Source organism: Pyxicephalus adspersus, chromosome 9 (genome assembly GCF_032062135.1).
Source record: "Pyxicephalus adspersus chromosome 9, UCB_Pads_2.0, whole genome shotgun sequence".
Lineage (NCBI taxonomy): Eukaryota > Metazoa > Chordata > Amphibia > Anura > Pyxicephalidae > Pyxicephalus > Pyxicephalus adspersus.
The window spans coordinates 2,804,033-2,817,854 of record NC_092866.1 but is presented as its reverse complement, the minus strand read 5'-3'; the positions used below and the strand labels follow the sequence as shown (position 1 = coordinate 2,817,854).

At 44.5% G+C, this 13,822-nt stretch overlaps 1 long non-coding RNA gene across 1 annotated transcript; it reads right to left on the bottom strand.

Annotated features, from left to right (window-relative positions):
- Positions 1-4,533: 4,533 nt before the first annotated feature.
- LOC140338256 (uncharacterized) lies at positions 4,534-13,309 on the bottom strand. The gene is made up of 3 exons (XR_011922215.1): positions 12,962-13,309; positions 9,958-10,273; positions 4,534-4,668 (listed from the first exon to the last, which is right to left on the bottom strand). It is a non-coding gene; the product is annotated as an uncharacterized lncRNA (long non-coding RNA).
- Positions 13,310-13,822: the final 513 nt, after the last annotated feature.

Below are 13,822 nucleotides of genomic sequence, written 5' to 3'. Positions count from 1 at the left end.
ACAAATGGTGGGGCCTTTGGTTGCTTCGTGTTTATTTTGGATTGTTCAGCCCCCCTAATTATTTTACTTTATACAGACTGCGCTCGCCCCGGCCAAATTTCACACCTTGAGTGAAGAAAAAAAAAAAAAAAGCTCTAAGCATTGCTATCTAATATCAGTAGAAAGCTTCATATAGACAAAGCTCTGCAGATTGCTGATAAATATTTGAAATTCATGAATTTAGCATTGCAATTTAATATTTGCCCAGCCAGTAACAGACTTAAACCTATCACTTTATTTACTAAGGAAAAGGTTCCTATTTTAGGTACAACAAAATATTATATAAATTATTAAAATATTTTCAAATCAAGTGATTTACCATTGTATGTTAAACGGATCGGTATTATTCTATGTGCTGGTATTCTGGTTCCTGCTCCAGGCCGCGCCAGGCCTTCAGTATTTAAGCGTCAGTTTGAAATTGTCCAGCACTTCATTAGAGAGGTGGAGGAGTAAAAAACAAAAAAAAATGTATTTAGTAAACATTCATGAAAGGAAGCCTTGAAAGATCACTTTGACTTATTAAGTACCTGTTCTGCCTTTCCCCAAAAAATCCCCCCTTATGGGTCCCTGCGGACCCGGGACCGCTGCCAAGTACCATGAGCTCATATTTGTTTAGCGGAAAGTCTCCACGAGACGGAGTCCGCTGTTCCATTCCTGTTCCTACCTTCCTAACAGGATAGACCTTGCTTTACCTCAGGATTTCACCTTGTAAAGTGGCGGTCGTGACTCTCGTTTCAGCTGCGCGTTGATGGCTGTCCGGGACCCCCATTAAACCCCCAAAAAAAATAAATGAAGAAAAAAAAATTTGCAGTTCTGTTAAATTCTCCAAAGAAACCAAATCGCCTTCACGGCCTTCCCCATATTCCCTTCTTTACGAGGTGCGTCGGAGCGCCGGTGTAAATCTGCACTTTCAAAGAGGTCGCTGTTCCCCCAGTACGTGTCAAGCGTATGGTCGAGGTCCAGCAGGAGAGTTTAAGTCCGAAAAGCCTTTTTTCCAACGTCTCCTTTCAAATATTGAAGTGTCTGTTCTAAATTTCATGGTCAGTAAAGTTCTAAAGTGTTCCAAAACTTTTCTAGACGCAGATAATAATCCACAAGAACTTTGATTTACTTTTCTAGTTGGAGGTTAATATGGAGCTTTATGAATAGTTATGATGAGTGTGGATTGGGGGGCTCGATACAGAAAGTTGGGGAGATTAATTTGGATATATGGTATTTATTTCATTTTGTGTTTTTATAGAGATCTGTACTGGTTATAGGAATAATACCCATAGGTGAACGCCTTTGCAGAATGGATTCATGTGTATGTTACATAGTAGGTTAGGTTATAACAAGACATAAGTCCATTGAGTTCATCCACTATGGAAATGAACATATCCCAGATATAAAACCCAATGGACATAGTCCAGAGGAAAGCAAAAAAAAAATTCACAGACCTTACAGTGAAGAATCCCTTCCTTATCCGGAGATTAAACTTCTTTTCCTCCAGACACAAAGAGCGCCCCCTTGTGCTTTGTAATGATCATAAAGATAATAATCTGGTAGAGAGTTCTCTATATGGAGCAATTATATATACAAGGGGATCAGGTTTTTATATAGAAATGTAAAGTAACTTATTCTTTTGTATTGGATAGCATGGTGACTGGGTATTAGTATCCTTGTCTAGGTTTTAGTGGGAGTGACAAAAGTCATAGATTACAAAGTGAGTTTTTTTATCATTTCATAGGTGTATAAGGCAAGGATTAGATATATTATTCTCTATTGACTAGGTCACCCCTTAATAAGGGACAACAATATAAAAAGAATAGATAGAAGGGGGTTAGATGTGGCCAAGGTAATGTTTTATATAGAAACGTACATTGATTAATTTTCTATTCTTTTTATATTTTTATCATTTCATGTTAGAGTGACTTCCAACACGTTGTGGGGGTATAGACAATCTTCATCAGGGAGTTATATTAGCTGTGATTAGAATCAATATGGTCTTTTTATTATTTGTTGCAGTATTGTATTAGCAAGTTGCAGATCAGGGAACATTGGCTAACTTGTACTACTCTAATTTGAATTTGGACTGTATGACTTTTGGTGCGGTGCTCCCACTGCTTCCTTAACATTCGGTGCACTGCGTTACATCTGAGCAGCCTCATTGAAGCTTGTCAGCTTTATTGAATGAATCAGTAATATTACTGAATATAAATAACTGGTGATATAACCATATAGACTCTTAGATTGTAAGCTCTTTGGATCAGGGTCCTCTCCTCCTCCTGTGTCACTGTCTGTCATTTGCAACCCCTATTTAATGTACAGCGCTGCAGAATATGTGGGCGCTATATAAATTCTGTTTTATAATAATATTATTAATAGATATTCTGCAGTTTTATTGCTGGGTTAGACATAGAGAGACAGCCAGGGAACTTGCTACAGTGCTACAGCGCAGATCTTTATAGTTATACATTATGTAATCCAGACTGCATGATGTGACCATTGATGTTTGGAGCATTTCACTGGTTCCAAATATTCCTTATAGGGGCCAATGCTTGGTTATTATCTTTGCAGCAATGTTCATATTGCAACCTTTGGGGGTACTACACACCTACTACCTTGGAACTGCTTGTACAACATCAGGAAATAGGTGACCACGCATGCACCTTGTCATGATACCGAACGGGAAACGTCACTTGCTGCAAGATCTGGGCAACAGGAGGATGTATCAGCACAATGAACTCCATTGATCTCTTCAGGTATCAGGTTGATTGTCTTATTTCTTGAATTTATTTCTCTTGGTGACACGTTTGAATTCTGCATCTGAATTTTAGTAGGTGGTCACGCCATTTGGAAGCCAATCCACCATGACCATGCCTTTGCCATCCCAGAACACCAAACCCATTTGTTTCCTAGAAGAAGCAATCGACTTTGATGATTCATCTGCATTGGTGGAGCAAAAGTTAGATCATTGCATTTTATCTTCAATATTATTTCCTTGCCAATTGCATCATCCAGTAAAGAAAACAGTCGCTGGTGCAAGATGCAGTGCCAATAAATACCAATAAATATTTATTGTATTATCCAACAAGAACCATGCGGTCCAATGCACTTTAGGCAGGCGCCCATGTGGAGCTTTAGATGACCCAATACTCACCAATAATAAACTTCAATATGCAACATTTATTCATTTCTATGTGATTATGGAGATAAATTGGCTTCTACAGGAGAAGTCTAAATTTACATAAAACTCCGGCACCCCATAGCTCCCTATAGCGCTCTAGATTTTGATATTTTTCATACACAATTTGCTGGGACCTGAGACTGGTTTATTATAAGGGAGGGAGGGTGACCGCTTTCTCAATTCTATAATGTAACAAATGTTATCTGAGACACACATTACACTCATTGTCATTCCATATCTTCTGTCCTGAAACTGTTACAAAAGTATCCATAAATGTTATAAAGTTCCATAAAATCCAAATCTAAAATGTGAGCCGTGTGATTGCTGGCCCTTTAAATCCCCCGCTCTGCCCCCCCAGTGGGATTCAATTTCTCCCATTTCCCGTTTCAATTTGTACCTGCAGACGCTCCCGGATGAAGGTCGGGGTCACACTTGTGAAATTACAACCTCTAAACAGGCCCAAATGTTTGACTTTGCCATAAAACTTTCACGTGTCGTTCACTTGTTGATTAGTGACCCGCACAGGTGCGCCTAATTACTTGCGCCCTCATAACGGGGGGCTTCTCCAGGATTTTGCACCTTCCAAGGGGCAGTGAAATGAATGGAACCCATTTATTATGTTATTTTTATGTACTTTGCTGCAATAATCCAGCTTGGCGTCGCTTGTAAAACAGTAACAGAGCGAAATGACTGAACGCCCCACCGCAACATCGCAGGAGGCCAATGAGATCCGCAGACTTTCCACGGGAATTTATTTCATCCCATTGCCTCCTCCCTTCCGGGGGAGAGTGCCTGTTTGTAGATTGTCAGCTCTTCGGGGCAGGGTCCTCTCCTCCTCCTGTGTCTGTATCTGTCTGACATTTGCAACCCCTATTTATTGTACAGCGCTGCGTAATATGTTGGCGCTATATAAATACTGTTTATTATTAATAATTTATAGACTCACTATAATAAGTGGGTGCATTATAAAATATATATTCCAGTCTCATACAGAAAGATTTATATTCTGTTCAATCACCTTTGTGATCCACCAACCCTTGCAATGTAGCCAGATCCCGGAGCCCCCGCAGGCTACACTGCAGCTCAGCAATACAGCGTAACATTCATCCCAGTGCTGCTTCACCTTGAGATATTCACTTGACTTAAAGCGGACCTAAAGTCAGAATTTTCACTTTACATAAAAGGGTAGACAACCCTAAGTAATAATTCTGTTTGTGTTTTTTAAGTGCAGCACAGCCCCTGCTTGAGCATCTTGGGGGCCCTTTCATCAATAGGGAAAACAAATTGATGATCTCACGCATGAGCAGTAAGATCGGCAAGTTTTTATTCCAATCTACGTCACCAGATCTCGCGCCTGAGAGGAGAAGATGGCGGCGTCTGGCGCTCCCTCGGAACCGGGCTGAAGACCGATACCGGGACGATGCAGGACCTGATGGAAGAAACCTCCGGAAGGACAGACTGATCTGCAGGATGGAAAGTAAATGTGAATTTATTGTTTTGGGTGAATTTTGGGTTTACTTCTGTTTTAACGGCTCCCCAGATATATGGTATATAATTTATAGGAAGTGACATCACCGCTCTCTGGATATAAGTTATAAGTTCTATGGGAAGTTACTTTATTGCTCTACACATATAAGGTAAATAATATGCAGGAAGTGACATCATGCTCTCCACATAGAAGGTATACATTATACAGGAAGTGACATCACCACTGTCCACATAAAGCTTAAATGTTATACAGGAAGTGACATAATCACTCTCCAGATATAAATTATCTAATATACAGGAAGTGACATCACTACTCTCCAGATATATGACATATTATACAGGAAGTGACATCACCGCTCTCTGGATATAGGTTATAAATTTTGTGGGAAGTTACATTATTGCTCTCCACATATAAGGTAAATAATATACAGGAAGTGACATCATGATCTCCACATACAAGTTAAATGTTATACAGGAAGTGATATCACTGCTCCCCAGATATAAATTGAATATTATACAAGAAGTGACATCACCGCTCTCCAGATATAAGTTGTATATTATACAGGAAGACAGATTATCATTGCTATCTAGATATAAATTGTATATTACACAAGAAGTGACATCACCGCTCTCAGATATGTTATATATCATACAGGAAGTGACATTACAGTTCTCTGAATTTAGGTAGCGATTTTCTGCGGCCCGATATAATTTGATTCCATGTACTAATGTCTCCCCCGGCACTTGCTGACATTTTTATTTCGGCGGAGGCGTTGTACATGTAATCTTCCCGAAGCCTTGACAAGCCAGCAGACAATGCTGAATGAGGATAATTACTGCAAAGTGCAAGCACCGTTTTTTTCCCCCCACATTTTGGTGGTGAAGGGCCGGGGGCCCGTGGGGGCCCTGGGGGGGCAAACAATGACTGTATGAGCCGCCTGAACATCTGGAAGTCATTCGGCGGTCCCGAGTTGCATTTCTCTGCCATGCAGAGGGCCATCTATGGCTGTGGCCGAGCCCCTCTGGCCCATTGCCAGCCTCATTAGCACAATTTACTGTATGTGTAATTAAGGAATTTTGCTCCATCTCCTCGGTGGGCCTCGGGGGCCCTCTCCAGAGAGCGCAGGTTGTTTGAATGGCGGGGGCCCCCTTTTCCCGATGTTGCTCAGCCAGTTTCCTGAGTTTGCTGACAGGAGCGTCTGGCCGGTCCCAGGAATTCCACGCACTCTCTGCTCCAAGTCAGCTTCTCCGGGCCCGAATTCAAACAAACACAGACGGACCACCGCAATCCCGAGCCCGACATGGGCCTGGCACCACGTGCCTCCGAGATATCAAACATAAATCAGCCCAGCAGATGTGGGCGTCCGGACCCGTGCCAAATTCACAGACGATACGCAGAGTCTCCGGCCCCGGGGGGCAATGGGAATTGCACCGGGAGAAGCATCGGTCCCGCATGGCAAAGAATTCTGGCAGCAAAATCTTTTTTGGGGGAATAACTGGTTTACGTTGGCACTTTTTTGGCACCGTGTACCATGAACATTTGTCAATTTGTTTCTAAATAAAGCACAAAAACATAAATGTAACAAATTAAAGCTTACTGATCCCTGGAGGTGGTGGCTGCATTGGTTTGGCTACCAATATGTCTGCTGATCCTGCCAGAAATCCAGTGTCCTTGTCACTTCCTGTGCAGTGAATTGATATCCTACACCAGGGGTGCCCACACTTTTTTGGCTTGCGAGTTACTTTTATAATGACCAAGTCAATGTGATCTACCAACAATAAAAACTTGGACTTATTAACTCCTGTGCGCGGTAGAGTTTATTTTGAAAGCAGCGCTCCACGATCTACTTGCGTTGCCTTTGCGATCTACCGGTAAATCGCGATCCACCTGTTGGGCACCCCTGGCCTAGACAATGTCACCTGTTCTACAGCACTACAATACACCTCCCACCTATGTCATGGAGATGAGGATGACAATGATCACTTCCTGCACTGTATCAATGGAGGAGCAGTGTTGTCACCCTAGGACAGGGGTGTTGTCACCCTAGGACAGAAAGTCTCTTAGCAGCCCCTTCCTGTCCCCATGCACCCCAGTGACTGCTTGCCAGGGCGAGTTCCCTGATGGTGACAACATTGGGCCATGTCTGCTAAATATGTATCCAAATGTGCACTTCTATTCTCCATCCAATAACAAGGCCACTTACCTGCTTGTGTTCTGTATGTACCAACTATTATTCCATGATGGTTTCTACCCACAGCAAGAAGTGAAGGTTGCCTCTGGAAACTTTTTATTTTTATAGGCAGTATAGTAGCTATTACCCACAATGTGATTTTACAAGGTGCCTGACAGTCTCTGCCATTCCCCTGGTTGAGAAACCGGCTGCCAATTGGCTAATAAAGGGTGGCATGGTGGCTCAGTGGGTGGCACTCAGATGCCAGGGCTGTATCTCAAGCACAGGCTCAGCATGGAGTTTGTATGTCCTCCTTATGGGGGGTTTCCTGCTGCATGGTAAAAACATACCAATAACCAGTTCATTGGCTTCTGCATCAATTGGCCTTGGACTGGTAATGCCATATGGCTATGATGGGGACATTAGATTGTCAGCTCCTCTGAGGGACAATATGGTATTTGGTATGGACTTTGTACAGCGCTACTGAACATGTCAGTGCTAAACATTATTATTATTATTAAACAGGATTTATATAGCGCCAACATATTACGCAGCGCTGTACATTAAATAGGGGGCTGATTTATTAAACATATGCATGTAATGTGTTACAATTAGCACAGGTGTTACAGCAGTTGACCATAACAAAAAAAAACTCACCTTATCCCCTTAAGATGTTAAATTTCTGCTCAATCTTTGCTTTCATAAAATCTCTGAATTATCTTTTTATTTATAGGTCAAACAAGTGTAAGCCTTTGGGGCTGTGCAGTAAATTATACTGACCACCAGGTGGCGCTGTGCGCTTTGCTAAAAACAATGGCTTTCTTATGACGGATAAAAGGGGTAATAAATTCAGCTAATGGGCAATGGGTGGGGGTATTTATTAAGCTTCATAAGGGTTAGTCATGATTTGTTCCATCTGAAATGCCCATGAACGTTAAATCGAGCTCGTCATCTCGATCCCTTTGGGAAAATTTATAACCCCCTGTTCATTTTAGCTTTGATTTATTTGAGATACTAATAAACTGTATTTATATAGCGCCAACATATTATGCAGCGCTGTACATTATTTATACACTGTGTACACGTGTACAGGGCTGGTGCTAGCTAAAGTGGACAAGTCATCAGATAGATTCTATATCTAACATGATATATAATATATACTATACTAGGTGCAACATGCTCAGTTATGTGTCAGTTTATTATTTCAGAATATTTATTACCCCCTGATATTTATTACCTCTCACAGAGATCACATGACCCCCCCCCCCCCCCCAGTCTGGCCAATGATCATGTTGCTGTATATTGTGACATTTCAAGATTCTCTTAGACAGGTCCACTTTAATAAAATGAAATGTAGAAATATTATGTTCCTGGTAATTCCCGGTGATTTATTATTGCTGGGGTTTTGTATTTATTGTCACAAAGCACTAAAATCCGTCACAGCCCCCCCATGCCACTGGTGTCAGTTAAGGGACTTTAAGGACAATGTTATTTTAACCCTTTTTTGGCCCGGGCCAAGCTAAGCCGCAGCTAATCCCAGCTCCAGGCCAGTTGAGAGCTGTAAAGTTCAGCAGATCGGTTTTAGTGGCTCAGAACAGAGCGGGGATTGTCTGCGCTCAGCTCCTGGGTAGCGTTAATTTACTCCGCACACAAATGGTTCTAATCAGCTGGGGCGATGGGCCGATTGGTGGAGTCCTTGCTGCATTCTATGGGGATTAATGAACCCATCTGACACCTACGGGAGGCTTCCGTGCGGAATGGCGGAGACCGCCAACAAAGCCGCCAGGACGATAAACGCTGATAGGTTCACATGAGAAGTGATATAACCGGCCGGGGAAATCTGGAAGAATATCGGGCAGCTGATATAAGTACAGACATAGGGGGTGCAAAGTGTGCCACTGAACAAGGGCCACAGACCCTCCTTTGCCAAGGGGCCCACTGTTGGCAATGTCTGCCACAACCTATATTCATAGTAACAGAGACAGACATAGGGAAGTGCAAACTGCGCTGCTGCTTGAGGGCCCTGGACCCTCCTTAGCCAAGAGGACCCCAAAGTCTGTTCAGCAAAGGGGCCCAAGTCCTGCACAGGGGCCCACCATTAGCAATGTCTGCCACTGCCTAAAATCATAGAATAATATCAGGGGGGGACATAGGAGGTGCAAATTGTGCTACACACCCTCCCAGGCAACAGAACTTCCCATAGGGGCCCCAAGTCTGTTCAGCAAGGGATGCACTGGGGTCCACTGTTGGCAACATCAGCCACTGCCTATGATGGTTGCAGGCGTAGTCATAGGGAGGTGCATAGTGTGCTGCAGATTACCAGATTCATCTTAACCAACAAGGGGCCCATACTTGGGCCCCTAGGCTATGATCATAGCATAGTAGCAGGGGTGGACATAGGACGTGCAAACTGTGCTGCTGCTCAAGGGCCCCAGACCCTCCTTAGCCAACAGGGGTCTGTTCAGCAGGGTGGCTCTAAACCCCTTCTGCACAGGTGCCCCCTGTTGGCTATGTCCGCAACTGCACAGAAGGCTTGATGAATGAAATACCCCAAAATACCACTCACAAAGGCCGGTGATTATTGGCGCAGGGTGTCTGCCATACGCTGTAGCCGAGCCCTGGCTTAGACATTTCTCGGTCTTGATGTGGGGCAAATTGTCACTGACACCCAGTGCGCCATCTAGTGGTGCTGCTTACCCTGGGGCACCTGTAAGTTATGATGATGAGTTAAGATCTGGGCACATTCTTATTATTTTATATTGTTCAACATCATTTCCTCACCTTACAAATGCAGTTTTAGGCTAAATTCTCATTGACACCCTTCAATCTTCCCAGAACATTGGAGGTGGTTATGGAGGGGGGAGGGCAGATTTATTGAAGGGGAGGCTGGAGGGCAGATTTATTGAAGGGGAGGCTGGAGGGCAGATTTATTGAAGGGGAGGCTGGAGGGCAGATTTACATGATAGAATATTATATTTGGATTTCTTCCATTTAGCAGATTTTATATCTGGAAATATTTTTTTAGGCTTCTTTTCCCGGATGGGTTATATCCCCAATGGGCCCGGCCCTCCCTGGCCTCCTGGGTTCTCCCACCTGTGCGCGCACCCTCCGGCACACATCTGCCGGATCCGGGGCAGATATGGAGGAGGCCGCGCCCCATCGCCCCATCTGCAGCCCGGTGTTCAGCTTCTCAGGAATTCCCGCAGACACTACGGATGAACTTCGGCATCGGCCGCACATTCCGCAATCATCATTTCACCCCCTCGGGGAACTTCCCGCTGAGATTATCTGAAGAAGCTTCTTCCGTTTTCAATATCGGTCAGAGCGATTGCGGGTCCTGAAGGCGTAAATAAATATATGACAGAACAGAGATACCGCTTCCTGTAATAAAATGACCTCGTCTGGCTCTCTGCAAAAACAAAAAGATATTTTTTCATGTAAAAAATAAGCAAACAATTGCTGAATTCACCCAAAAAATGCTGCAGGTGGTGCCACCTTGTATGGCCGATGTGACAACGCCAGGGCACAATTGGCAGACAGGGACCGAGCGTTGTCACCAATAACAGGAAGTGTCTGAACAATACAATGACTTGCATGCTGAAATCTCTACTTTATTTTATAATCACTAGCAGCCAATTTCAGCAGGCTTTTCACATGATTCCACCCTGTGCAACCTCCCTCTTGTGCTCCAGTGGGTGTTGGTGGAGCAGCAGTAGTCCTGGGAGATGGAGGTGCTGGAATTTGGGAACACATTGGCTTCATTTTCACAGAGAAATCAGAAATAAAGCAGCCATGAGTGACGCCAATCTGGTCCGCAGTGTCTGCTAACTGTAGCTCTGGTAGTTGCGTTTTGCATGCCCTGGTGTTGGCCGGTGGTCACGGCCCGGTGATGGAGATTATTTCTCAGATGTCTGTGTGCACTGATTGACACCTGCTCTCCCCCCTGTCAGGGTCCAGTGATGGGGCTTTAGGATTGAAGTGACCCCTCCATGGGCAACTGACACTGCAGGTCCAGCCAGGTGACCGAAACTCCTCAGCTGATCCCCGGCCCCTCCGCAGTGACAATGGCCGTGCCAAGTGACCCCGAAACTATGTGCAGCTAAGAGGTGTGTTGGGGATTTTAAAAAGCTGCTGAAACTCCACCTGGAGCAGCAACAAAAATGTCACAAAAATGCCTGAAATTCAATCTGGAAAATCAGCAAAACAGACAACGAAATCCCAAAAACGTCTCATTATCTGTTTTCACACTAAATTCCCTGACAGCAACACAATGCCGGGATCCTGGGGGTATTAACATGGGGGAGAAAGGTTTATAAACCATAGCTCCAACATATACCGCAGTGTTGTACACAGAACACTGAGCAAGTCCCATCAGTCTCTGTACAGAGGAGCTGACACTCTAATGTCCCCCCACAGTCACACACTATTATTATACATTTATATAGCTCTGCCCCCCCCCCCAAAGAACCAATAACAATTGTGTCATCCTTCATCTCGCTACAACGACCCTTGTGAGACTTGTCATCCGCTTTGATGTCCTTCTGTATTATCTCCTCTGGAAATTCCCTTTACTTTCCATCCCAGCGAGCGCAATATTAATGCTGTCAGTTTATTTTACATGCGGCGCTCTGATCGGACCTCCTGTGCGTCAGGTTATTCCACGCCGGAATACGCCCAAGGGGGAAAAAAAGTTGAAAGCGAAGTTGTTTGTTATGAAATCTCATAAAGTTCATAGCGCAGACCTCATACATCGTTCCCCTGAACGATGATGCAAAAAATGATGCGTTGTCACCTTGGTGCATGAAGTGCAATTCAGGGCAAAAGATTTGCAGATTTCATTTTAGGTTTAGGAAACCTTCGGCATGGAGCTGAAAGGTACAAAAATAAAATAATTCCGGAGCTGATTTAAAGACTTTTTATTTCTGTTTATCCAATCCTGAGAGTTGCCACATGCTGGGGTCTGTAAGCAAAGCTTGGCCCTATAGAAGGGCCACAAGGGCGGCTGGTGGCTTTGGTTGATGTTGATTGGAGGCTTCCAGATATCGGGGATCCGTGCAGGAACAGCCAGTGGGCAAAGGTTTCTGGACACCGGGCCATCATCTGTATGAGCTTGTTTATCATTCCAATACCATGGCCATTACTATGAAGTTTGCCCCCCTCCTTATTGCCATTATTATGAAGTTTGCCCCCCTCTCCCCATTGCCATTAATATGGAGTTGCCCCCCATGGCCATTATTATAAAAGATCAATAATATAAACTTTCCCCCCCTCTGGCCTTTAACATAGAGATGCTTCCACCCCACCAAAGCCAATAAATTAAAATTAAACCCAAAAATAAAAAAGGTGAAGAGGTGCGTTCTTTATTCCATAGGAGACAGGTGATGTCCCTTCTGCAATAAAAAAACCTCACCTGCCTAAATGCAATGTTTTCATTGCACTCACCTGTCCTTGCTCCAGCACAGATCCTGCCATCTTCACCCATCTTCAGCCATCTAGATTTGCCAGACCCAGGTGATATAACTCCTGTGCAGGTGCATGGGAGGTCCTGGCTGTTGCAGGGGAAGCTGGCATGCGATGGGTATCCCAGTATACTAACCTGAGCTGTGCATGCATATATTGCATAAAAACAAATAAAAGTAACAACGACCCAATGAATACAGAGCTGCATTATTCTGGAGTCCAGCTTTAAGGGCACATTCATACTTTAAGTGGCTCACAATCTAATGAGCACCATCGGGGAGAACCCCAATAACCTTTTGGTGTGTAGGTAGGAGTGTTAGCCACCATGCCACCCAATGCAAATCCCATTGCACCCATGTAGCACAGTGCACTGCATAAAAATAATGTGGTTATGTGCATTTTATTCATGCATTAAGGTGAAGTGGCACCGGAATGCATTAATGTATGTTCAATGCACAATATGAATGATTTGCTTAGACTCGGGGTGTCTGGCGGGCATGGTGCTGGGATTGCCACCGGCCTCTCAGTTTAGCTTTCTAGCCATTAGTAAACATGCATGGTGACACAACATTCGGTAATGCAGGGGGTGCGGAGCTGCAGGACATTATCAGTCAATCTCTGATGGTTTGTTTCCTACCAATTTCAGGGCTTCTCTTATCTCCAGCAAGAAGTCGGAGAGCTTCCTCGCTTTCCTGCTGGACACGTCTTTGTTCTTGGCTGAGCGATGTCCCCGGCCAGCTCTGGATGTGGCTGCAGCTTGGTACCAACTCACAGGGTCACCTCGTGATCCATAATTCATATTTCGAAGGTCCTAAGGTGCCCGTGGAAGTCATTGGGCCTTTGCCGTCTTGTTGGGGCCCCACGGGCTCTTTGGGAGGAAACCACAGTCAGAATGTTGGCCCTGCTGAATGTTTCCTCTTCCTGTGGCACTTATCGCTGCTCTTCTTCTGTCTGGACAGAGTTTCCTCTGTGGATTAAGCCATGGCACTGCTTGATAGGTCCTGTTAGGCCCCATCGCTCATCCTGTAGATGACTTCCTGCTCCGGAGAGCTCTGCAGACTGATGACTGGGGGGACGGTGACCCCCGCTTCCTTCGTCTTCAAGGAGAACACTGGGCGGCTCGAAAATTCCCTGAAATCTGTTCATTTGCAGCTTTAAAGAGTAAAACGCATTTGTAGCGATGAGCAAAATCAATATTTGTGTGCTTATGCTTTGTGCACAAAAGGAAAAACTCCAATAACCTACCTGTCAAACCTTCCACCTGGAAGGCTGAGCTCCTCCAGAGTTAGATTTTGGGTAGGTTATCCTTTTTAGCCAATGGCTGCCAACAATGGGCCCCTGTGCACAACTGCCTTAAGGCCCCCACTCTATTAACTTGCAGGACCCCTGTATGTTGAGGAGTATTAATTTCCCTTATGCAGTGGCACACTTTGCACCTCCCTATGTCTCCCCCGCCCCCGGATGGGGATCATTCACTAAACACACCTGCATGAGCATG